The sequence below is a fragment of the Struthio camelus genome, chromosome 1 (assembly GCF_040807025.1).
Source record: "Struthio camelus isolate bStrCam1 chromosome 1, bStrCam1.hap1, whole genome shotgun sequence".
NCBI classification, from domain to species: Eukaryota; Metazoa; Chordata; class Aves; order Struthioniformes; family Struthionidae; genus Struthio; species Struthio camelus.
The window spans coordinates 129,174,073-129,200,688 of NC_090942.1; the positions used below are offsets into that span (position 1 = coordinate 129,174,073).

The window sequence follows — 26,616 nt, forward strand, 5'->3', positions numbered from 1 at the left end:
ACAAACAGAAGTGATTTTGGCATTATCATCAGAGTCTGACTTAAGAAAGGCTAAATCTAGTAATGGTTTGAAAGCCAAAGAACAAACGCCTACTTTTTGTAGACCATCAGGTTGCATCAGGGGCCATTTATATCCTGCTTTCTCTATGGTGTTGTTTATTTACTCTCTAACGAATGATTATTATGCTCTCATGAGCCGTGCCTGCTGCAATACAATTTGCAATTACCTTCCTACTGCGATACATCCACATGATTGTATTCACCTTTTAATACTGGTATCCTTCTAGTAATAAGCCTCTGGGAAAAAACAATGAAACTATTTATTTCCATGAGATTACTTTCAGAGAAAAGCATAAATTAACAAGAGGAAGGACAACAGAGGACAGTGCTAAAAGGAGGAGTCATCTGACAGTGAGTATACACCTGTCTCAGCTCATCATCCATTACACTCATTTTACAGTCAATGGAGAGTAATAGGAACTTTTAAGGGGTAATTTACCAATTGCTGTAGACGTTTTAATTTAGAACAACATGTCCTAGAAGTGCCCACTCCTCTCCACTGAATACACTGGAAACCTAGAATGACTGATTAAAATGTAGACATCCAGAAGTGAGTCAAATACCACTTTATATTTTTTATACTGCCTAAACAGAAAGCAATTCCCAACCAAAAAGAGAAAAGACACAACAGTCAATACTGAAGCACTAAATTTGACCCTATCTGCAAACAGCCACTGTGAAGCTACTTAAAAGACACCAAAAGCTTCTGGTCAACTGGTTGGACTATCCAGCCCTCACAGTCTCAAATATCCAGCCCTCACAGTCTCATAAGTAAATCCTGAGTTTCATATCGAAAAAAGGTAGACTTCTAAGATGCTTTTTTTAAGAAAAAGAAGTTATGTGAATGGACACACATTGCACTTTCAGACACGCACATATTATATAAAACATGCATATATAAACACATTTATACACAAACAAAAGGCATCCAAATACATCCTCATAAATTTCATGTGTGTACATACATAAGCACAAATATGTCTGCGCACACATACAGGTGCACACGGTACAGAGAATGCAATTTATTTTATATTATAATTGTTGGAAGAACTAAAACTGCGTTAAAAATTTTGCCATTGGCAGGAGATAGCCCAACCAAAATGCTCAGTGTTGTTACAAATCCTGTTAGTTTTCTTCCTTGTTTTCCTTTTTTTTTTTTTTTTTTTTTGGTGGTGCTTGCTTTTCTAGCTTTCAACAGTTTAGAAAGGTTTGACAAAAAGAGACAGGATGGAGAAGTGAAGCAGTAGAGTGGTTTACACACTAAAAACACTAGGGATATAAGACAAGATCTTTCATTTCATAATAGCCACTAAAGAAATAAATACTGTTGCCAATAATACCAAACAAAATTCCTAGTTTGCTTTTGACTAAACTACTTCAGGATCCTGGTTTTGAAATATACTGCTCCCCAACTTGGCTAACTATTTATTAACAAAGGACACAAATGTCACAGTTCTAAGAGTTTAAAAAGAGATTTTTCCTTACGTTAAACTTGCAGTAGCTGGGAATTTCTTTTGACGTTTCATAACCTTTGTTCCAATTAATCTTTAAAACTTGCAAATGAATGAAAAAAATCCTAAGTATCTGACATACATGCATTTTCATTCAATTTTTCAATAAAACACTACTACAAATCTTAAGAATACTTCACCAGTGCAGATCCAACTATCAGCATAACTTTTATTGGGTAAGAAAATGGGATGGAAAAGTCACGCAACGAACAAAGCACACAGTGCAAGCCAGAAATATAACTTAGGATTGCCAGTTCTGAGCTTTCTATCACTGAAAATTGGGACACTAATGTATAAACCATAGAACACTAACTCCAGCTAGACTGTACTATTAAACATATTATAAAAGCCAACTAATTAAAAGAACACTAGGAAAAGTTTTCCATTGTTTCTCTGCATTTATTTTTTTTAATCAGAAAAATAAAAAACTGAGCCACTATGTTTATTCTTAGCTTCTTGAAAAGGGTGTTTCTGTTAATAATATGAGGAGAATTTAATTTTAAGCAAAGGAAAAAAAAACATGTGAATTGGTCTCTGACCACCAAGAAGGCTCTCTTTTTTTCCTTGAATTTCTTAGCAAAATGCTAGCTGCTTCATCCCAAGTGCTAACATCATAGTGGGCTAGGGAGCAACGCAAGCTCAGCCCACAAAGAATAAACCAAGATGCTTGACTGGTCAAGGTGCTCTGTACTTCTGTTTGCAAGTTTTCCTTGCAGGGGTAGTACAGGTAGTGTAGGTGACACACAGCATTACTATTCTGACGTGCATTTATTTTTTTTAACTGGGAAAAGCAAATTTTATTGAAAAATGGAAAACCAAAAAAATTGCACTTCTTAATGGGGGAAGAATGAGCAAGAGAAGAGAAAAAAAATGCTTCACAGGAGTTTTTGTACAGCATTCTGACTGTACCTTAACCGGACATCTGGCCAGGCTCTCTGAGCTTCTTTTTCATTTAAAGAAGCTTGTACTCCTAGCCAAAAGTCTAAAGAATTCCCTTTGGCTAAGCACAGTACCTACAACCCTCAGATGTCCTGGGAGATGTGGCTCCCTCCACAGCAAGACACACATTTTTCCCAAATATGAAATCCAAATTTACTAAGTTGATAACCCATAAATGGGAGGTGATCCTGCCCCTCTACTCAGCCCGGGGGAGGCCACCACATCTGGAGTACTGTGTCCAGCTCTGGGCTCCCCAGTCCAAGAGAGACATGGCACTCCTGGAGAGAGTCCAACGGAGGGGACTGGAGCACCTCTCCTCTGAAGAAAGGCTGCGAGAGCTGGGCCTGTTCAGCCTGGAGAAGAGAAGACTGAGAGGCGATCTCATCAACGTCTACAAGAATCTGAAGGGAGGGTGTCGAGAGGGTGTCAAGAGGATGAGGCCAGACTCTTCTCCGCAGTGCCCAGCGACAGGACAAGAGGCAACGGGCACAAACTGAACGACAGGCAGTTCCATCTGAGCATAAGGAAAAACTTCTTTCCTGTGAGGGTGACAGAGCACTGGGACAGGTTGCCCAGAGAGGTAGTGGAGTCTCCTTCGCTGGAGATATTCAAAACCTGCCTGGACGTGATCCTGGGCAATGTGCTCTAGAGGACCCTGCCTGAGAAGGGGGGTTGGACTAGGTGGTCTCCAGAGGTCCCTTCCAACGTTGGCCACTCTGCGATTCAGCTTGGGATGAAAATCATGGATTTCCTAAGCAGTCATTGCTTAGCTACTGAAACCTAAGGAAACATCTCAAGAGAAGCTCGTATTTTTTCAGACAGGATTCCTTTTAAAGACCTTACAACCATAACCTCTGCTTAGTTTGTGTACTCTACCCCAAGGTAGTTCAAGTGCTAGCTGCAGTTAAACTTTCATGGGCATAAACTTTAACATTACCATGGTAAGACAATTTTTTTTTTTTTTTTTAGGACTGGAGATAGTTAAGGTATCTTTACCCTACCTAAATGAAGCCCATCTAGTCAGTGAATCAAAATGCTATCTTGTCCCTGTGCTCTACTTAACTCCCGCCTGATTATACACATTCCCTGTGTTGAGATTCTATGATACCACTGCCTTTATTCTGCTGTGTTCTGGTATAAGAGGGTATGCCCATAAAACTTCACAGCAACAGACTATCTGTTTTAGTTCCCATACCTTTTGTGGTAAGTGGTGGCTCATTCAGTTATGGAAGTATTTGTTAAAAAGAATTAGCTGGATATCAACAACAGCGAGAACACTCGCTATATAAAACGGATGCTAATAACTAATGAGATACTGTTTATAACAAAAGTAGCAGTTAAGACTTCCCTGCTTTAAATAAGACATGATTAGAGACCGGGCCTGGGTTTCACATTTAAGACTTGTCAGAAAAATGGCTTCTCTTTTTCTCTGCATTGTTTTTTTCACTCTACCTTCAAATAGTCTAGAATAAGACAGCTGACAAAAGCTAAATATATGAATCAACACGGGGTTTAAAAACAAACCAAAACAGCTAGCTTTTAGAAGTGACAATGTCAATGCATGCTCCTTTTAACAGACTTTTGATGTTTTATTAAGCACTCCTGTGGCTAGTGCAGAAATTTAGTTATTTTCATCCAAAACTGAGTGAAGATTTCACATGATGGAGCATTTGGGCAGTGCTAAATCACAAATTAGGATACACGGAAGAACACAAAGTCCCCTAATAGGATGGCAATGTTTTTAATCTACACTCGATTGGGGCTAAAGTATTAACTTTGATAGTCAGAGAAATGCAGCAACCTACCACTGGACTTGGAAAAGAATCAGTAAGGGAGGAGGAATTTATGAGGTGACACAATAACAAGACATTATGTAGATGAGCCCTTTGAGTATGTGTTTGTTTTCCCCTGTCTGAAGGAAAGGGTTAAAATAACAGCTCATTGGGACAATTTGTGTGCTTTTTCCACTTCTCTTATGCCTGTCAAACGGCTATTTCTAGAACAGTCTCTTCCTCTCTCAAGCTCTACTTAGAAGAGGCAACTGAAAAATTAGGTACAGTATACCATGCAGTACACCTGCATCCACTGTGTAGGTACCATGTCTATCCAGAGAGTAAAACAAAAAAATCACTTTAGATTTGTTTGAAAAAGAAGAAAAAGCAGCTTTACAGTGGGGAAGAACATGCTGTTTACTTTTGCTAAATGCACAGCTGCTAGAGCTTCTTGCAACAATAAGAAATACAGGGCACGTGAAACAATCTTTGTGATATTCGTTGGTTAAAACAACTCAGGAAATACAGTGAAATCCACTGTGTTTTGCTACCACAGATTCAGTGAACATTTCTGTCACTGCTGTGTGTATCCTCCTGAATAGAGCAAATCAGCAGCTTCATCTGCACTCCAGAACTCTTTCCCCTCGTGTCTCTGCCTGCAGGAAGGAGGGGAAGTATCTGTCCCCAGGAGAGAGACAGAGCTGAACGGAAGTTAGATGAAGTGAGAAGAATTATCCTCTTTTCTTCAGTGATGCTGTTATCAAATTGCTTGTTACAAGAAATTACACCCACCACTACGCCATTATGCTTGCTTAGTCAGAAGCCAGTACATGGAACGCTTTAGTGACTCAGCAACGGAGGCAGCGTTTTTAATGTGCACTGCAATGGTAAGGGAACTCTGGCGTTACCTCACATTGCATGAGCGACAGAGCCTTCACCTACACTTGGTGGAAAATTCTTTGCCAGTACAGAAATGCTGTCTGCGCTACACACATTTACTAGCACAGAAGTTATGAGACAGGCACGAATAGCATTTCCATACTGTCAAAGAAATTCCTACCAACAGTAGCTGAACGCAGAGTGGTGCACTGAACTGTATTTGACTTTCACATCAGAAGATGAGATACATTGTCCCTCCAGGCACCAACGACCATCTGAACTGAAGCATGCATGAGCCAGTGGCATAGTGTGGAGCTCAGTAGGAGCAGGAGCGACCACCTCTTACTGCTACCTCTCACACATCTGTCAAGGGGCCACAGCTCCCATCTCCTAGCTCAATGCTGGCAGTATGTACCACAATGTGCAGAATACTGATCTAATGTACCCAGCTTTGACACTCAAAGGAAAAGAGCCACATTTCATATATACGCTGCTTAAAACACAGCAATTTTATGTATACTGAGTTCATTCACATGGGGGGGGGGGTCTGAAATAAAATTCAAAACTAAGATAACATCACTAGGTAGCCACCAAAACATACTCCATGTTCATAGTTCTCTTTCACATCTTATCTTGCACATCACATCTTTGTATCCTGAGACACAAATACAAATCTATGTTACATACAAATCTATGATAGGGGAAGAAAGAGAAGTACTGCTACCTAAGAAATAAAATGGTGTAAAGGCATATCATATCAAGAACACTTAACAAATAAAACTTACCCTGTTTAGAGTGGTGTAACAGCCAGCTCATCTCTTTTCCTGTTTTAACTAAACCACCCTGCTTCCAGAATGCCATATACAGGAGCAAGAAAAACCAGCTTCACTTCTCAACAATCTGTTTGCACAGTGCACACACACCCAGGCAAGCAAACTAACTGCCAGCTAGTACTAAGCACCAGGAAATGCTCATTGCACAAAATCAGTAAATTTGTAAGGTAAGGAAGAGTGACACTTCCTTATTTGGCAAACTTTGAAGTCAAATGTCAAGAAAAGAAAACAAAATTTGCCTGAATGTATACTCAGTTAATGGCACATGAATTAACCCAACTGAACGCTCTAGTTCGTATTATGAAGCAAGTAGCAAGCAAAGAGATTCCTTCTGTCCAAGACGCTAAGAGCAAACTCCAGAGACCTTTAGATAGAACAGCTGGAAGAACTGTGAACTGGCAAGTCATACACTGCATTATAGAAAGGGCCATATATAAGTGGCAGTAACATTTTTGACAAGGCATTAAAAGCACAGAACACCACCACAGAAATTTGTATTAGTCCACTACGTTGAATATAAGCTCAGAGAAATGCTGAAACATCCAACTTTCTAAGTCTCAGCCTCTGTAAGCCGTGTAATATAAGCGTGTTTGACTGTTGTGAGTGTGATCACTAGCAAGAAACTCTTATTCATCAAACAGAAACAATGGATTCAGTAGTTCATTTTTTATGTCAGGCACAATTCCAGCTCTCTTCTAATGTCTTGGCAAATCTTGTACCTACAAGACCACTGCTTTTTCTTCAACCACAGTCAATGCCTTCAGGCTCTATCTGGTTGCTAGTACTGGTATAAAAAATGTCAAAACCAAAATCATAACTGTTTACAGATTAAAGCAATAATGTTAATGCTCATGAAGCTTAAGAAGAATTCTACCTTCCAGTAGAAGAAAGCAGTAAATTAACATACCCAACTTATACAATAGGAGAGCTAAGACCAAGGTCACCACTTCCACTCATTCATTTTCTTCAAACCACGCTGCTACTACAGGTCTCTGCGTGCTTATTTTTCAGCCCCTATAAAATCTTTAAGCAACATGAAAAAGCATTTAAAAAAATCCTAACATCATCTGTTTGCTTGCTGTAGAAATTTAGGCTGACCTCCACTACCAAAATGTTCCGGTTACGTAGTACATGTAACAACTGTACACAGCTGCCCAGTTAACAAACCCTACCAAATACACCACCTGGTTGCTGCCCAACAACTTCAAAATAATTTTAAAATTCACTGCACTAGGAGAAAGGCGGCAAGCACGTACACAGGGGAGCAAGGGCAGAACAGATCCAATGGTTCAGAGTACAAAAGATGGCATACGCTTGTGAACACATGCCCACACTCCCCAAAGATTCTAAGAAACAATAAAACAAGAGAGAATTTAATTTCTCAAATGAAGCTTGGAAATAAACAAATGTCTAACAATCTCCTCCATACCACATTGCTTTAGCTAGCATATTCACAAGCAAAACACAAGAAGGGGGAAGAACGACACAACAAGGTGGCAATCTTTTTCCTTTTGCTTTGTTCATCACTGAGTAAATGACTTCCCCGGCTGAGTATTTAACCAGAAGAGACAGTACCTCTCAAGGTAAGAATGGAAATAAAATTCAGTGTGTCAGCTCGCAAGATTAAGCAAAAAACAAACAGATCAGAACCAAGGAATGAAGGAAGGAAAAATTCTTTTGCTATTGTTAAACAAAAGAACATCCATGCAATGTTAAATCATCCATGAAAAAATGACTTAGGGCTTGAGTCACTTCAGTCTTATCACTTACTCACAGCATGTATGAAGGCAGGGTTCATATAGCACTGAACTTTACCATACTATATTTATGTTATTCCCTATATCTCTACTTTTTGTGATGGAAGGAGAAAAGAAGCAGTGAATTGAGGTCTAGAATGGAACAGGTTTGCATACAGCTATAAAACAAACTGTAATGTGCACCTTACATATACTCTGTTTGATACCTGGATATAGTATAAATTTTACTAAGACTCATAGTTAAGGAATTTAACTGTGACTGGTTGAAGAAAGTTTATCAGCTGTTTACTTCTAAGAATTTGTAACACCATTTTCCCACATAAACATAGCCTTTGGGAGTAAGAAATCACTTCCCGATAGTAAATTCTCTTAGAAACGGACGAGTACAACACAAATTTCCTAACCCTTCTTGCTAACTGTTAGCATTTCCTACCACACACCCTCATAACTATAAAACACAATGAGTTTAAAAGTTAAATTAATACCTATTATGATATGACTTGATTGCATCTGACAGCAGGATGCATGATACATGGGACAGGAATGAACACCAAGGACACCTGAAAGCCACCATCATCTCTGTTACTGGTCACCAGCTGCTGTTCCATGACCTTGTCATGACTTACCTACATCCTCCTCCCTCCTCACGGGCATTTCAAGCTACTGTGAGCAACCATCATAAATTGCCATGTGTAACCATACAAGAGATCTCTTTGGGGCAGTAGTCTATACTGTGGTATTAGTACAGAAAACTTCATTTGATATGAAACAGAAAACACATAGTAAAACAAGAACATTATTTTCACTGTTTAAAAAGATATTCTGACAAAAAAAGCATCCTGCATTCCTTTAGCAGGAAATGCTGTGGACTCACCTGATTATTCTCATCAGACAATGCCAAAAGGCATGTTCTGCAGAAATTGATCAGGAGTCTTCAAAATTTTCAGTAGAAACTTGTTTGTAGGTCTTACTTCAGTGAACTGAGAGTATTCCAAAGAAGGTGCTCTGACTTTATCAAACAAAACATCAGATCAGCTCATAAGTACCAACCTGAGATTTAGTCCACATGATAGAATTCTGTCACTAACTTTGCTTTCTTCACAATTGAAGACAAACAAAATTATCTCCTTCTTCTTGTAAAAAGGCTGGAGAAAGACTGTTGAGGAACTGTAGCCAGGCTGCAGAGTCAGAGAAAAGGCAAGTGGCATTTGAAATAGCAGCCACTTGGAAGAGCACCCAGCAAGTCAGGGAAACCCCTTTAGGTTTTCTTGGGGGAAAAAACAAACAAAACCAATCAACCAAAAACCTTCAGCTATTTCCTGATCTGAGTGCCTAGACACAGATGCTGGGCTGTCAAAATGGGACCTTGAATATGAGTGCACTGAACGACGGAATTGGTGCGGAGGCAAAAATCCAGTCCTCCACTATTTCATCTTGCTTCTCAGTGCTCACTTGCCTCTCTGCAATGTCAGCATGGTATAGTAACATACTTAATATCCACTAGACGTTACAGTAATATTTTATTTATTTTGCAAAGCAACTGAATTCAGGTTTTCATGAAATAAGCTTGTTTTCACGCAAACCAAAGGTACTGAACATAATTATCCATTACATGCATTATCTCTGTACAGGTGTGAAAAATCTGGAGGAGATTAATCTCTCCTATTTATTCCAACAACAATCATTCCAGCCTCACTCTATAAACAATGGAGTGAAATATGCATTTCCAGGGCATGACTCATCTCATCTTCATACGGACATTTAAAAAAAAGTCAGAGGAATGCCTCTCTGGCAGCATCCTTGTCTCTCCATCAACTGTGAAGGATGATGGAGTGTGACTGCCTTAAATGCAGGCTTATAAAACACGTGAGCAAATGCATCCTGCCCCTCATATGCAGTTTAAAACATTAATGGCCTGATCAAAAGGAACTTGCCCAGAAATCAACCAGAGGATACAAACAGTTCATCGGTTTATCAGAAAGCAAGATGAGCTTAGGGAGAGCGTGTGTTTTGTTTTTCACTAGTTACAATGCCACAATGCTTCTCTGCACAAACAGCAAACACAGCTAACAGGTCACTTAACAAGTCTCGCCATCAAATGCATCAGTGCATTTTCCCCTGCGGGGGAAACCTGTATTTGTAAGCATACCAGTTTGCAGAACTCTTGTGGTAGACAGGAAAAAAATCCAACTTCCTGGAAAACGCAATCTCATTTTCACAGGTTACACTGCTCTCAGTATGAAAAGTGGGTTGTGCATCAGCTATTAGATTCCCAAGGATCACTTCCAGTGGGGCAGGGAAAGTGATGGAATATGTGGGGGTCTTCCTCTGCTTCACAAATTGAGATCTGAAATATATTATATATATATATATATACATATATATATTCAGCCAAGACAGCTTTAAGTAACAGCACGAGGTCTGCCTGAAGCAGCCATGCATATCATCTATGACTGAGGACCAGAGCTCTGACCAACAAGAAAAGCAACAATTACACTGCTAGCTTATCTTCTGCAAGCCTCATGAATCCAATAAGCATCTTCAGCAAAAGGCAATATGGTCTGCCCAGCAGAAGCATATAAAGGAACAGCATCCTTTTCCATACGCTGCATAACAAAGAGAAGTGAGAGATTCTTCCCAAAAAATACTGTTGAGGGGCAGGGTGCATTGAGTGCATGGGGAATAATATGAGGTGTTTTTTGCCATCTTCAAACTCGTCATCCACTCAACACAGCCCATCCAGTGCCTCAGTGGTATCTCTCCCTAGAAAAAGGTATGCAGCTAAGTTGCAAGCGCTGAACAGACTGCCAGGCTTCAGTCTAGTTTGCACAAGAAGTATCAGCAGAAATTCAGCAGCACATTGGCTAGCAAGCAGCAGCCAAACATACAGCTAGAGGAGCAGGAGTCAAAGCTGCACAGTGGATCGCTCTGCGGGAAGTGCCCAAAACTAGAAAGAAACAGATGTAACCGCTGGAGATGCCTTCATAGGACATGACAGACAACAGATTGCTTCTGCAGGAATACCTTATAACACCTGGAGTCTCAAAAAGTCTTTGTTAGTATCCAAAGTCTTTAAATGTAAAGGCCACCTACTGCACACTACACTATGATACTTTATTCTAGCTATAGCAAAAGAATCACAGGCTTTCTCTTGTATCTTCTGGCCATGCCCTTCCAAGGCAATTCAAAAATCCAACACCTACCAGTGGGTGCTGTACAAACAGCAGGAAGGCACAAAGGTTCTCAAGGAGCAGCTCCTACACCAAAACAGTCAAACAAAAATCGTTCTGCTTCATTTGAAATTCCATCTATTACCACATTCTTTACTTCTATCCCTTTTTCTAGCTAGATGTCTAATTCCAAAGGAACTACAAGCAACAAGAGTTCAAGAACCTGGAAGTGGATTTCCATAGTTTATACCTGTACCTTAGAAGAGCACCTAGAGCTACTTGTCTAATCTTTGGGAAGAGCAGGTGGTGGCCACAGAGACCACATTGGTAGAATGCTAGCTTTTGGGTGAAACAGCAAGAGAAAAATTATTCAAGGAAAAAGACAGTACAGAGCTGTGCTCACAGGATATAAATCATAATTTGATCCATTCCACAAAGGCTGTCTGCCTCACTTTGGCCAACTCCAGCACCCTGCATAACAAGTGTTTTGCCTTTTGATCGCGTTTGCAACAGGTAGTTTATGCCACTTGATGTGATGCTGAAATTTAACACTATGTGAGCATCAAACTGCACACTGGTCTGGGTTTGAAACGGAGAGCTCAGTTCACATACACTTTCACATAGAAAATTAAAAAGACATTTCAGAGAGAGACAGGTCCTCCCTGAGAGGGCCCGGTGTACACCATCTAGGCAGGCAAAGTATGCCAGTACAAAAGAGATGCTGACTCCATGCACTCACCTGGAGAGCACATGTAAAATGTTACACTTTTTCTAGTGATCAAATGCTCGATACTCATGTTTCACAGCTGAGCATTTTTCCTTACAGATAGTGACAGCTCTTTTCACAAACCATGTACAGCAACTAGTTTCAGTTTGACATATGCCTTCAGGGAGTATATGAGAGTGATAAAGGACATTTTTGTTTAGGACTATTGAAAGGTGAGTAAGATCTATCTATTCAATCAGTGTGTAAAAGGACTCACACTGACTTACTCATGCTGCAGTTTGGGGTATGCTTTGTTTCATTATTTTCCCCACATTTATTAAAGCATCAGCTTGCTGCTGCACACAGCTCATGTTCTTTAGCCTAGCAGACACTCTCAAAAGGATTCACGCACGCATCTTATCTAGCACAGACTAGCTTACCTTCTAAGAAATGCTTGAAAGAACGCCTCCCTGCATGTTAAACCCAGCTGGTAGGGCAGGAGAAAAGGACAGAAAGTTATCCATGACTTATTCCAATATTAGACCAAGTGACCTTCTCATTCCAATGGTAAGGAAAACATTCTCATAAGCAAATACTGCTGCTCCAAGTTTCCATGTGTAGACCACTGGCTACTGATAATAGTCAGGGTCCGCTCTCAGACCGCAGAGCAAGAATCTGGATTGGAGGGCTGTTATCTTATGATAGTAGAACGAGCCACCTCCCCTTAAAAAAAAGTTTACTATTCAGGCATCCTAAGCAAAGGGGTTTTTTTTTAAATTATTATTATTACAAATCAGCATGCTTAAACACATACCACTTCCTCTTCAAACAAAACTCATAAAGCCATGTTTCCAGAAAAAAGAATAAAAACAAAGATGTCTTGATATTCACACTTTTTTGATATCCAAAATTAATACTGTATAATAACTCACCTCTGGCCTTATCACTTGTGAATGTTAGTACTATTCCAGGCCCAAGTAATTAAGTTCATGCATGTGCACACGCGCGAGAGAGAGAGAGAAAGAGAGAGAGAAACTCTAGACAATTGTTACTATATTATGAATGTTATTCCTGGAATTATTTAAAAAGCCCTAAAATCTTAGGCACAGCTTTCAGTATAACATCACATTCAACTGTTCAATACCTTAATAGTGTGCATAAATTTTTACTCTGCCAACTTGGCAATACTAAAGTGAGAAAATTGTTAAAACATACAATCACAAACTGTATTTTTCACAGCACTCCTGTCCACTCAAGACACAAAAGACAACGGCAAGTCAGCCGCTCGAAACTTCTTTCTAGTTTCACCATTCAGCATATAGCCCATGCCTTACTTACGGTACATATTCTAATTCCTGAATACAGAATTAACAGAGGTTTCAAGTGTTTCTCTCATGCTTTTACACATGCATCTGAGTACCTTACAAACACTGATCTACACAGTACTCCTGAGGTATTAATCTTAAATTTCAGATAAACTAGTGAAATCCTTTAAGCTAATGACAGGCGCACAATGGGGGGGGGGGGAGTGAAACAAAAGAAAGGGATGAGAGAGAAACACTTGAATAATTAAATGCATCTCAACAACTGGACACTCATGACACAGAGAGTCTGACTTTCCAAGTATGACGAGCATCGATAGTCCCATACCATTTTAAAGAGAATCACGGATTCTCAGCATCTTTGAATGTTATGTCCTGAAGAATAAAATTCTTTTGAACTTAATCTTGTTAGAGAAAACACGAACCCTTCAGTCATCCTCCCCTTTTCCTTGTAAAGGCTTCCCCATGCCCTCCAAAAAGCCCCAAATTTCTTTTTGTGGAAAAAGAAGCATATTTTTCCATTACACATTCATACATACATACACCACTGTACATCTGAAGAGCAATGATTCTCTTTGATATAACGCGATAATGCTGCAGGTAAACTGGAAAAACAGTTATAAACATGATTATGCTTTTATATTCAAATTCAACAGAACATCTAGGATGAACTGGATATCTGAACCTGTTCTCTGAAGCATTTGTTTAAAAGCAGCAGCACTACTGTAAAACTAACCACTTTCAAAAATCGAATAGCAAGAGACACTAAGAAAGCTAGTCGCAAAAACTCATGGGTTTTCCAGCTGTTACATGACATCTTCTTGGACGACATTAAGGGATAAATATTTCTATAAGCTTTTTTCTATAAGCCTTTTAAAAAAAGATGCAAAAATAAGAATCAAAATAAACTTAGAGCTAAATATTTAGTAGGGCTGTACAATGTACATGCTAGAGTAGTAAAATCCAGCTAACAACATACCCCGCAGTTTCAAATTGCTGTTTGAAAGTAGAAAACACACCACAAACTAACATAAATAAATAACATAGTTTTGTCTTTGCCATACATCACCTACTGAATGAAAAGCACAACCTGGTAAAAAACAGACTATTAAAAGCATACCAAAAAGATAAAACTCCTCCAGCTGGCCAACTTTTGAGGGTACTACACTTCACAAACAAAATTATTGAACCTTTTACTTCTCAACTGCTCCAAATGCAACCCAAAAAACAGACCGAAACCAGCAACAACAGAGGCCTGCTTGCTTCCTTCTATCAACCTTCACTCTTTCTGTATTGTAATTCAGGGTTAAATATTTCTTTAAAATGTTATCTGAAGATAAGAGCACCTTTAGTACTTTCAACAGTTACTAGGAAACCTGCAAAATTTTCCTGTAGTAGTTTAGATCATCATTAGAAAGGTCAATTCCTTCCCCTTCTAAATAATGAGTTATAGAAATTCTAAGTCACTTTCTAGCAAATACATTTAGATTTAAGATCTTCCTCCCTCCACTCCTTTACATCCTAAATTTATGGATAAATTACCTGTATTTTTAAGCGATTATTCAGTGTTGTTATAAGTACTTTGCATTTCAAAACAATACAGAATGGCAGATGGAAGAATTTTCTAATTGAATTCAGTACTGTTTAGCAGCCTGTTTGATCGCGCAGCTCTGCAGTGCAGCTACGCCATTCCATAGGTCAAACACAGTATGAATTCAAACATTTGCTGAGAGACCACAGGATGAAGAGCTGTTTGCATATAACATCCTCAGTAAGGTTTCCTGCCATAAGGAAACATGTGGTGTTCAAGCAGGGAACACCACTACACTAAATAAAAAAAGAAGTTTAAGCTTTCCTTGAGTTAAATTAGAGCTTAGACACTTTCTGTGGAGCATGGCAGGGGGAGGATGGAAGAAAAAAGGGGGCATCTTGAAATGCATCTTCCTATGAAAAGAACCAATATAGTCTTTACACTATTGAATTTTATGACCAAGAAATAAACTGACTTTAATATATTTTGTCTACATTACCCAGCATATTTGGTAAACTAATAGATACATTTAAAGTTTAATTATACTACAATAATGAACACTAATCTGTAGAAAATAACTGGATGATCTCTCCCCATTAAGTAGCTGAACTCTGTTAGCCATACACTAAAAAGACTGAGTGCACAAAGATACTAAAGCTCAAAAAGACCCAAGCTTACCAAACTATTAAAAAGAAAACATAGCAGGACTGGTGTGTACATGGTGTGGTGGTGATGTATTTTTACTTTTTTCCTGCTACAGTAGGGCTCAAATGTCCCACTGCTGATACGGACTATGAGTACTACAGAAAACCTTAGTGAATAGACTTTTTATTTTTATACACATCAGTGCAAAAAAAAAAAAAAAATCACACTAAAGAACCCAAAACATTCTGTTAAATAGCCTCCTATGCACAGCTTACTTGCTCACAATTCCTCCAGTGTCACCTGAAAAAAATCACATTTTCTGCATACGGCTTGAATGCAGATGTGACATGAACAGACACAGAAAGGAATTAAGTTTCTTCCTTACAGCAACGACCTCATTTCCCAACAACAACTACTTTGCTCCAGGAGAATTTTGAGGAGAATTTCACTATCAGAGATGCAGACCTGTCAAATCTCATCCCTAGAATTCATTCAATTCCCATCTTATGCTCCCTTATAGTTATGTCTCCTTTGCAGCATGGCAAGTGCTTTCCCCTGGTTTGTGGGTTCACACAAAAAATACGGCTGATCAGCCTATTATACGCCTGGCAGATGAGATGATAGGGCAAGGTAAAATCCACTGTGATGCACTGCAACTTGGCACCCCTCTTTACTATAATCTTCTAGGAAGCACAATCCTCAACCGTTACTTAGAGGTGCAAATTCAATCCTTTCAAATGACCTGACACACACAGGAACGAAGCATCCATCATATGGTTCAGTGGAGAGGTGTGCATTCCCATGGCATGACTCAACAGATAAAGCCTAGACAGCAAAGAGAAGGCGAGGTCTGGTGATGGCCTGGGCCAAGGACACCTCGCCCTCATTTGAGCAAAACTCTGTTTCACTCAGCCAGACTGCAAGACAAGCATCTCCTTAGGGAATGCAGACTGATCAAGGAGAGGCTGTTTCTAGGTAATCACTAAGGAGCTGAATGGGAAATGATCTCACCTAAGGGATATTCTCATCACTTTTGTGAAGGGAGTACGCCAGGCTACTGAAAACATTCTGTTCAAATACAAAAAAAGCATAACTGCTTACACATGGTCCAGGTGTTTGCAAACAGGGAAGTTCTACCCATGAAGGCCAATCAGCAGACATGCAGTTAGATTTCCAGGTTTCTAGGTGTGGACTCAGATTGGTTTAATGATGAATATATTCACTCTAGATATACTGAGTCCAGGCCTTATTACTGTTATGAACCACCTGACAAGAAGACTATTCATGAGCTGTTGTGGAGACAAAGAGAACAGAAGCATCTGAATGCTTTCAGACACTGGGAAATACCCTTCAACCTGGAAAAGTAGATGAGAAATTAGGATTAAGTCACCACTTAATTGTTAAGACAGCAATTACTCAGCATTACGCACTTTCCATTCTGCTATGGAATTGGGTACGTAGGACTCAGACTGTCAAATTCATCAGAACACTGGCGAATAGATTATTATTAATTTTATACGCAATTACTTTTATACAAGTAATACGAGAAAAACAAGAAACTATTCTCCAAATTCACCCATAAAGTCACCCCCTCTGAAAACTGACATCTTGCTTATATACAGCTCTCTACAATTTTCATCAGCTTTTCAAACATCTTTTTCTGCAGTATCAGGCATATCAGTATCACTTAAAAGTATTTAAGAATAAGATAGGTTTAATATTACATGCCTCCCTCTAACACTTCAATCAAATTGTGCCTGCTCAGTAATTTATTACACAAACTTCTAAAATAAAATTTCTATCTATACCATTCATTTCCATGCAAATTATCCTGAAATCCCGTAATTCCTGGGATGAGTCTTAAATCTTTTTGTTCTATTATGCATTGCCATGTAGATGATTATTTCACCACTGCTTGTGAGAATCTCCATCACTATGTAAAAATATGAAAAGCAGTAATCACCTGACTAGAACAGTAGTCTGCTATTAAGAAGAAACCGTCCACCACATGAAAACCACACCTAGTCTCTCTATACTTCAAATCCCACCAATACGGTAAGCACCCCTCTCTTACTTGAGGGGGCTATTTTCAAGGAAAAAATACATCAAGGATTGTGAGCATCCTTGATATTATGGGTATAGCAGACATTTCACTAAAACGTACACATTATTTCAAACTGCTGAAGTTCCCCATCTATTTTATGGGGCATTCAAAGTCGTCTTTCTTGTTTTGTATATAACCTTAGGTGGGCTAGGAAGCCTCCCACTAAACACTAACCTAATCTTTCATTATAAAAGATCATTCTTCTAATAACTTTGCTAAGTCAAAGTCACCTACCAGAAATAAAGTTTGCCATGTTTCTCCTGCTCAGTTTTTCTCATGCTCAGAAGTTCATATACATGTTGCCAGATAGGAACCTCAAATTTAACAAGCAGGATGAATCTTTTTTGTCAGGGAATATTTTTGGCTGACCTATTAAAATTAATATGGTTAAAGCCATTTTAAGCTTGCAGGGGAACATGTAATAGCTTATACAAATTTGATAAAGACTTGCTAGAGCTACCAAGTACACGAAGACAGAAGTTTTCCACACGTCAAATTTACGCTGATTTGGGGGAGGGGGAACAGGAAAAAAAAAATCAAAGTAAAATAAATGTAAAATGAAAAAACATCCTATGTATGAGACATACTGGGCAACCTGATCCATAAGCATTGCTATTTATGCCATTCAGCATACAAATCAATTAATTCCATCTAGAAGAATTAATCCAGAAGAAAGGATCTTTCAAGAACTATCCATAAACACCTGTAGGCAATCACTTAGGCAAAGTTAAGTTTGTGGAACAGCTGAAATTTTTTTTTCTTAGTAAAAAGGAGCCCTACGCACCAAAACAAATAACTTATTTAATAACATTCTTGTCTAAGTAAAAACTATAAGTATGTTTAAAAAGTGATTAGATGGGTAGAGTCAGAGAGAGGCACTGAAACTTAAGACTGCGGTCTACCCTGGAGCATCAAAATGGAAACAACTCCATTCAGGAAGTTTCACAAAACTTGGAAGAGCTTGCTTTGTTTTCCAGACTTCTCCTATCAAGTCTATTCGACGCAATGGTCCAGGTGCAAACTCAGCTGAGGAAGAACAGGGGCACTGGTTCCCAGTAGTTAAGGAGCTCTGGAGTCCTGGGGCGAGGGGAGGGGAGGGGTCCATATCTGCCCCATTCTTATGTTCTTTCATAGTCAGAGACAAAAACACTGGCCTGGATGGATCTTTTTTCTGATCTAATACAATTGTTCTTCTGCTTTGTTCTCAGAGAACATGAAAGCCTGCACTAGGATTAGACATGAAACCTCACTGCAAAAGATCATTGTCAACTGTTGCAAGCCTTAAACGCTATTCAACTATGTTCAGCTTGCCTGACTGCTTTCCTTCAGTGAGTGTTTAACTTGTTGCCTTTGTTTTTTGTCACAGCTTTTTTCTGTGATGTCTCCAGACATTCACCTACTTGCAGTCTTTTAGAGTAGGGAACGTGTTAACAGTATTTCTGTACAGCAATCCCACTGTCCTTTGCATCCATGCTTAAAAAGGCATATAAATAATATACATAACGTAACTAGAATAGAAAAGCACAGTGAAAAACTACTGAACTGTGGAATGAGAAAGTGACTCTAAAGGTGAAATAATTAGAGCTGAGAAAAATTCTCTGGTTTTGCTAGAGCCTGAAGTTAATATTTTCTTCAGGTTTCAATCATCACAATAATCATTCTGCACAAACTCCCCCAAGGATAAGACCTACCCAAAACCATTTTTATGGGTTTCAGTATACATTTTGTTCCAGTCCAGAAATTTCACAAACTTTGGAAAGCCAACTTTGATTTTCAAGCTCATCATTAAAATTGACATAAACATACACACATCCCTCATTTTCACATTAAGTTTTGATAGAAGCATTTGAGACTTGAGAGTTCTGCCATCGACCTCCAGCAGTTTTCTGCATGTGCAGGGGCATGCGTGCGTGTGTGTGTATTAACCATTCAGGTCAGTGTCCTGAAGGATACTAGGAAGACTCTCTATATCCATGGACTTTCAAGCCCTGTGACTGATAGAATTCTTCGTGAGAATGGAGAGCCCGGTTTAAACGGCTTTAAGTACAAAGCATTGAGGTCCTCAGGTAATATACACTGATAAGCCTCTGCTGAAGCAAAGAGAGAAATACCATTCTACTGTTCGGTATCAACAGGTCGTATGGTTCAACTCTGTTCTTGGTTAGTGTGAAATTCAACAGCTTAACTATTGTAACAAAACATTGTATTAGAGAAAGAAAACATCCCAAGTAACCAGAGATATGCAATATATCATCGTGCTCCCTAAGCATGTTGAAGCATACTCTTCCTCTGCCAAAATCACTTGAGACCTTCCCACCTAAAATTCACCAAGAGGTGGAATTAGCAAAACTTCAGTTCATTTCTAAAGAATTCTGGACTGTCACAAGTGATGCACAGCACTTCGTTAGAACACTGTCACTGATCATTACTGCTCAGTTATGTTTCTACATACTGTCTCATGTTCACCTTTTACTTATGTTTCTTCATATGATAGGGTTTCAAAACAGTATCTGTTGGAGAAGTCAGCCTCTACTACTGAAGATTATATTACTGCAGTGCAACGAAACCCAGTGGCAGGAAGCCAGAACTATGCTGTTTCTTTACAAACCAACATCCTCAAACTCCAGAGGTATTCACAGGAGATGGAGCGATAATAAATCAGGAGGATCAACACTGTCAGAGTCCCTAAATAATTAGCAGAAAAGTTGCTATTTACTAATAGTTAATCAATCTTTTTGATATTCACTAAATCAATCATGTTCCCTTAATGTAACAACACAGAAGTTTTTGTAGTACAAGAATTACTAGCAGCTGGCAAGTTCAGAAACGTTTGCTTGAATGCCAACTCTTACCAAAAGCATGTTAGATTAAAGATCTCCTTTAGAGAGATGTTTAGGGAGGCATGCACTGGGCCCATTTCCTCCCTAGGCTATCCACAGTCACTGGTAAACAAAAAGAATAGGAATCTCATACCATAGCGAGTACATTTTAATATTAGGGATTTTTTCCACTGCTATTTTAAGATGGTCTTTCAACACAGCAAGTTTTTTTGTCTTTATGCAGCACAGATATAAAACAAACCACAAGCCGCTCAGGTGTACAAAGTCCTTCCAAACTGAACAGAGAAATCCACTGGGAGGCAAAAAGAAACGCTTTCTAAACTACAAAACACAACAGACTTAATTGTCACTGGCCGCCTGCTTATTTTCCCCCCTTGAGACGTGATACTGCACGATCCTTCTGCTGCTACGTTTTTGCCTAAAAATTGCTATTTGGGTATTAGCATAACACTAAAGAAAAACGTTTCTCTTCCCTCACGTTCCCATAAAAGGATGCCAGAACTATTCATTCCCAGGAATCCACACATATTACACCTTCAAGACCTAATATATGCACTTTTGCTACTTTCCTCCCAAATATACTGTTCAAATATCCACTTACATTACTGAAAGAAGAATGGCTTGCTACATAGTTTACACTTTACGATTTAGAGGTCTTTTGATTTTTCTCCCCAAAATAAGAAAAACAAATGGAAAGATAACAATGGGGGATCTTAGACGCACAGCAAGCCTCAAGAATATTTGCAGTAATGAAAACAAAGCTTTCAGCCTTCTCTCACATAATTCATACACTAATGATTTAATACAACTTCATTGCTGTCCTCAGGCATAAACTCTGTCTGCAGACATATTTGCATAGTTATCTAACAAAAAAATCTGTGTGCGAATTAACTAGAGAGTTTGCTATGTATATGAAAAAAAATATATATATATATATATTCATATACATGTTCATTCTCCTGCTGGTAAATGTAACTCCAGCTTCGACAGACTACAGTTAAAACTCTAATGTTGAACCTCTGAGGGCCTTTCATTCTCTTGACCCATTTGATGTTTGAGTTCTGCCCTCTCCCAGGTCAAAGTAATATGCATGAGCCACCTGGGAACACACAACAGACCCAAGCATATTCTCTATTCACTATCAGGGAGCATCAGCATTTTCACCTGATGAGATGAGAAGACAAAAAGGGATAGAAGCACTCTGAAGCCAAGAGGGGAGAACAGCTTTGCCATTTTTCCTTCTCACTGCAGCTTGCACCTATGTAAGTAAAAAGCTGCTCTGCTGTAAAACCAGTGACAACAACAAGAGAAGCTGTTCCCTTCCCTGTCTTGTCACTGGAGATTTCGTCATCTGAATTTCCTACTAAGAATATAAAAATAAAATAAATCACATCACAGCTATCTGAGACTGCCATATAGTGACATGTTATTCTGCTCCTCTTACTATTAATCTGTTCCTCAAACGTTACAGTGAAAAACTGCTCTCATTTCCTCACCACTAACTAGAACAGAAGGGTTAAAAAAAGGTATTTTTGAGAACATCAAAAATAAAAGCAGTTTTAATAAGTGCAAGTTGATATATGAGGTAAAGTCTACTTACAAGGAGGAATCAGAAGAATAGTATCAAGTCATAAAATAAGAAAATCAAACTCAGCTTTGACTATTTGTAGCTTTTGAGTACAGAAGAATGAAGAACCATGTACCACACCATGTACTTCTATAAATTATTCCACCATAAGCAACTCGTTCAATGAGAGGTTTTTTTTTCCCCTCTTCCAAAAGTCTTCATGGGGTTTTAAAATTGAGATCAGCTGTTTATGTATTAGCCATACACATAAACAACCCCAAACAAACCTGCAAGAGAAACTATACTGTCTGATGGCTATCTTTTGGTATCAAACGAGATAGGACACCGCCTAGATTTTCAGTTTAAAAAGTTACTGCTTCTCTAACATTTTTTTCACTTAGAATACAGGAAGAAAGATCAGGCTAAGGGAACATGCTGTTTGTGATACTGCTATTCATTTGAAGGTGATATGCTACAGATATGTTGGGATTGCTGAACTGATCTATAGTACGTTTGAAATGAAGATAATGAAATTAATCCATCTGTGGTAAAAGCACCCACTCAGATCTTCAGTTTCATCAGAGGCTAACATATGAATGAACGTAGAGGTTCAGTGAAAGAAAGCTAGAACCTACAAAATGAGAATAGATGTAGGAACAGGCCAGTAAGAAGATTCTACATTTTTTCAGTAAGACAACTTTCTGCTAAGTAATTCCAGTAAAGCTGCAGAAGGCCAAGACTCTTAAATCAAGACAAAAGAAACCCCACAGCACTTTCTTTGTACCCACAGAACAAATCCTTCAATCTTGAATTTGGGGAGAGGAACAGTAATCTTGGGAAGTCAGCAGACTTTGGAAAACAGTTCTACACTACAGCCTTTAAATCAGGGTTCTTAATCTCATGTGTGAAACACCAAAAAATATGGGGTACTTCTAAATGCACTCTAAGAGTAACTCTGTTCTGAAAAATGATGAATGTAAAAACAATACTTTGTGACAAGTTTTACTACTGGCTTGTTTTGTTAGTATTAACGCAGGGAAGTAGATCATATCTGAAGCTTTTTTCCTCAGACAAGAAATAAACTCTTACGCAAGCAACTTTCAAAGCAAAAGCAGGATTTTGTCCAGGCTTGTGCCTCTATTAGATCTACACGATCTCACTGGAAGCTGAATGACGTGGACGATGAACACAGATCCGTTACACCATTTCTTTTTCCTTGTTTTCTCAAAACCTAGCTTTACTCTGAAAAATGACAATATTAGAAACAGCAGCAGCAATCATCAGTATTATATTCATTTAACAGTGAAGTCAGGGAGAAGACTTTTGCAGGTACCAATGGATAATGTATTCAATCAAGCCTAAGTTGAGTGCTTAATTGCTTCTACTTCCAAACACAGTTTTCATAGTTGGAAATAGTGCGGCACACTAACATGAAAAAATACTTGCATAATACTAATCAGAAACATTCATAATTTCAATTCAGAGTATCTTTGATATAAGCAGTATTACATTAAATATTTCAAACACTTAATTGAGAAATAGACATTTATAAAACGTTTCCCACAAATCATTTTGGCATGTTTCTGCTCTCCTCCCTAACAGGAATGAAACATCACCACTGAGGTCATGGTTCAAAACGATTTCATGGCAAACTGAAAAATCCTGGCAAATTAGACAGCATTTCGTAAGAAATTATTAAGAAACGCTTTAATCAAGAAGGACATAAATTATATCCTATCATGGATGATACTGTTTGAATAATGCCTTAGAAGATTATCACAATCATAACCAAAACAAAGCCCTGCCTGAAAACATTCAGAAAAACAGGAAATCCTAAGGGAGATTTTTTTCCAGTGTGTAATGCTGATGATCTCAAGTATTAATAAAATAAGCAATTAAATTAACCTAAATGGCCTCTGTTCAGGTTCTTCACCTTTTCTGTCACCTAGAAAAGCCAGAAAAACTTTTACTAACAAAAGCACAGAAGTTATGAATACACCAGAAACACCATGGCACATCGAATTCCTCACACTCTACGCTTTCAGTGCGCTCCTTATTCGCTGCAGCACCAGCCACACGACACCTGTGTTTGCAAAGATTACTCATAGCTCTCCACCTTTCTTTGCTGCCGTACCCATTTCACTGAAGGATATGCATTACCATCTTTAAGCTGAAACAGAAAACACTGACAAGTTCTAGTCTTCTCCTTTCGTTATTCTTATTCGTAGCTAATAAATCATTATCCTCCGACACCTTAATCATTCTTCCCCCTAACTGCATCCTACTTGTCTGTATCGTTTTGACAATGAGAGTTTCAAAACTAGACAGTATTCTAAACAATAGTCCCATTAAAGATTTAGTTACAGCCACATTATTTTTTCTCCTCTAAAATTTAAGTGATATTAACAACGGAGAGGGCTCTAATCTACATAAAGATGCCAGCAACTAATAGACATTTTCACTACTGTATCATCTAACTCTATATAAAGTGTATATATATAAAGCAGAGGGACGGAAATACTCCTGGAGGTAAATATATACCTGTATTTAATTCCACAGCATGACAAGGATCAAGGAAGTTGTATTACAGTTAGTAACTGTGAAAAACATTACAGAAACAACAGCTACCATAGAAAAAGCTGTTAGAGAATGTGCATTCTGCAATGCAACATGTCACTGAAGGTAGTCATATTGTAATTTTTTACTATTTATATCCACTGTAAAATCCAAGTATCTTTTGAACCTACTTGTTTCAAGAATACTCAATTTCAGTGTATTCAAGTCTTCTGGATTACTTTGCACAAGACAAAGATTTCCCTCCCTCAATCCCCGACCTGAATCTCATGTACTCCTCTGTTAACAGCATCTGCAATTCAGTTAGGATTATTTCTGTGCTAAGGTCTACAATGCCATCCTATTTCATATCTGCAAAGGTTGCGAAGTTATTTCCCTTGGAAGTCCATCAGTGGAGATGCTGAAATCAAAATTCCTCGACAACTTGGACGCCCAAAATTAGGCTTCCACATCCATAGCACATTTCCTAAACAGCAGTAGTGCAGCTCTTAGAATGGCTGATGATGAGACTCTTCTATTGTTTTAATTAGGAGCTATGCACAAGCATCTCCTCTCAAAATCACACATTTTAAATATGAACCTCAGGGATATCTCTTCCTTTAGGTAAATATTGACTGCTTCTTCACAACTTCTTATTGTACATCACATAGAATGATTCACATTAAGTCCACATGAAAATATTCATAACTGAACTGAATAAACTTGCAAGTGTAGGACACAAAAAGACACAATATTAATGCTCCTTAGCATTTTCTTTCATTTAATAATCAGAGAAGCTGAACGGAAGGCAAGTCTTAAATATCAGATCTTTATGTAATTGAAAGTATGTATGACTTATGCTTCTCTTAGCCTTCTCAAATTACAAATGTGTGCTGGAAGCACTTCTCATTATTGGCCTACTTATTATCTTCAGCAGACTTAATACTGTGAGAATGGCAACTCAATTCTGTATTTCCTCCATTTTTTTCTCCCCAATCAATCAAGCACTAGGAATGTTAAAGAGATTCAGGAGAAGGAAATAGGTTTTAGAAGTGACGGAAAGTACTTCTTTCCCTAAATCTTAGACACCTCTTCCACAGTTCTGCAGTGACCCCCCCCACCAAAAAAAAAAAAAAAAAAAAACAGGAAACAAGCTCAGATTCAACCCATATACAATTGCTCAAAAATCTATCAGCCCTGTCAGGCAGTAACCACAAATGAGAAATACCATCTCCAAATGACAAATGGCTTGCTTTCAAACAGTGCTTTCTCCCAGAAATCTAGTAACAGAATTGCTGGAAACAACATTCCCATGGTCATGCACATTTGCTTCTATGGTATTCAGATAATACTCTGAAAGTTCAGTACCATACATACAAAAAACAATTCCTTCAAGCTCCACTGTTGTACCCTTCTGATCACTTCCTAGGCACAGACTGGTGCTACATGCAATTCCTGCACCAGCTCCATCCCTATACTATATTATATAACAGATTCAAGACATCCCTATTGTAAAGGGGCTTTCCTCTCATTTACTGATACACTGCCACCTCCAAAATTTCCTAGGTTGTGCAGGCGTAAGGGCATTAGTCTAATCAAAAACCTGAAGTCCCAGGAGAGAGACACTGAAAACCTCAGTCGCGTTCAGACCACAAGTTACTCCTATGCATAATAGGATTACTCCTAAAAGCACAGTCTCCCTCACACTAAAAGGCTATGGTGAAATGCAATTTCTCACAAAAAAGCTATGACAAATTCCTCTGGAATCAAGATATAGAGCAACTGAAAAGAGAAGTTACAAGTCAACAGTGAGACTGTTTACTGAGACCCCACAGAATTTACATATTCCAGAAACACATTTAAGTGAAGATGCAGAGCCACTCAAAAAAAAGGAAAAAAGGAAAAAAGAAAAAAAAGAAAAAAAAAAGAAATGCTCATTTAAGGAGACTGCTGTTAACACTCACTTGTGGAATATAGTATAAGCCATGACGGAATTTTGTTTCTTCTCTGAAAACCATTAAAGTTTCTAAGCAATTCAAAAGCATACCCTGGGAAACGCTACAGCAAAAATAAAAAGGTGCAGATTAGAATAATTGAATTTAATTATAAAGAAATTCCAGTGCAGGCTGACGTAAATATCTAAACAGAGGAATTCAGCTTGTGAGCACCTGACTATGCTCTTGAAGCTATGCCTTGCTGCATGGATAAGCACATAGAATTGGGCCACTCCATCATACCCATGACAGGCCAAGATGCAAGCTTAAATAGCTGTTCTAAACAGGAAGAAGATAGAAAGCTTTTCTCCTTTTGGCTTATAGAGGGAGATCAACGTATAACTTACATTTTGCTCGTCTAATGAAGACCCTTAAGACCATCTGCTGGGCATATACATCAATTATAAGATTGGTTTCTGCTTACACGTATTTTT

General features: G+C 38.5%; 1 protein-coding gene across 4 annotated transcripts in view; it reads right to left on the reverse strand.

The window, feature by feature from the left end:
- SYTL5 (synaptotagmin like 5) overlaps positions 1 to 26,616 on the reverse strand; it is a 100,590-nt gene that overhangs the window by 71,029 nt on the left and 2,945 nt on the right. The window lies entirely within an intron of this gene.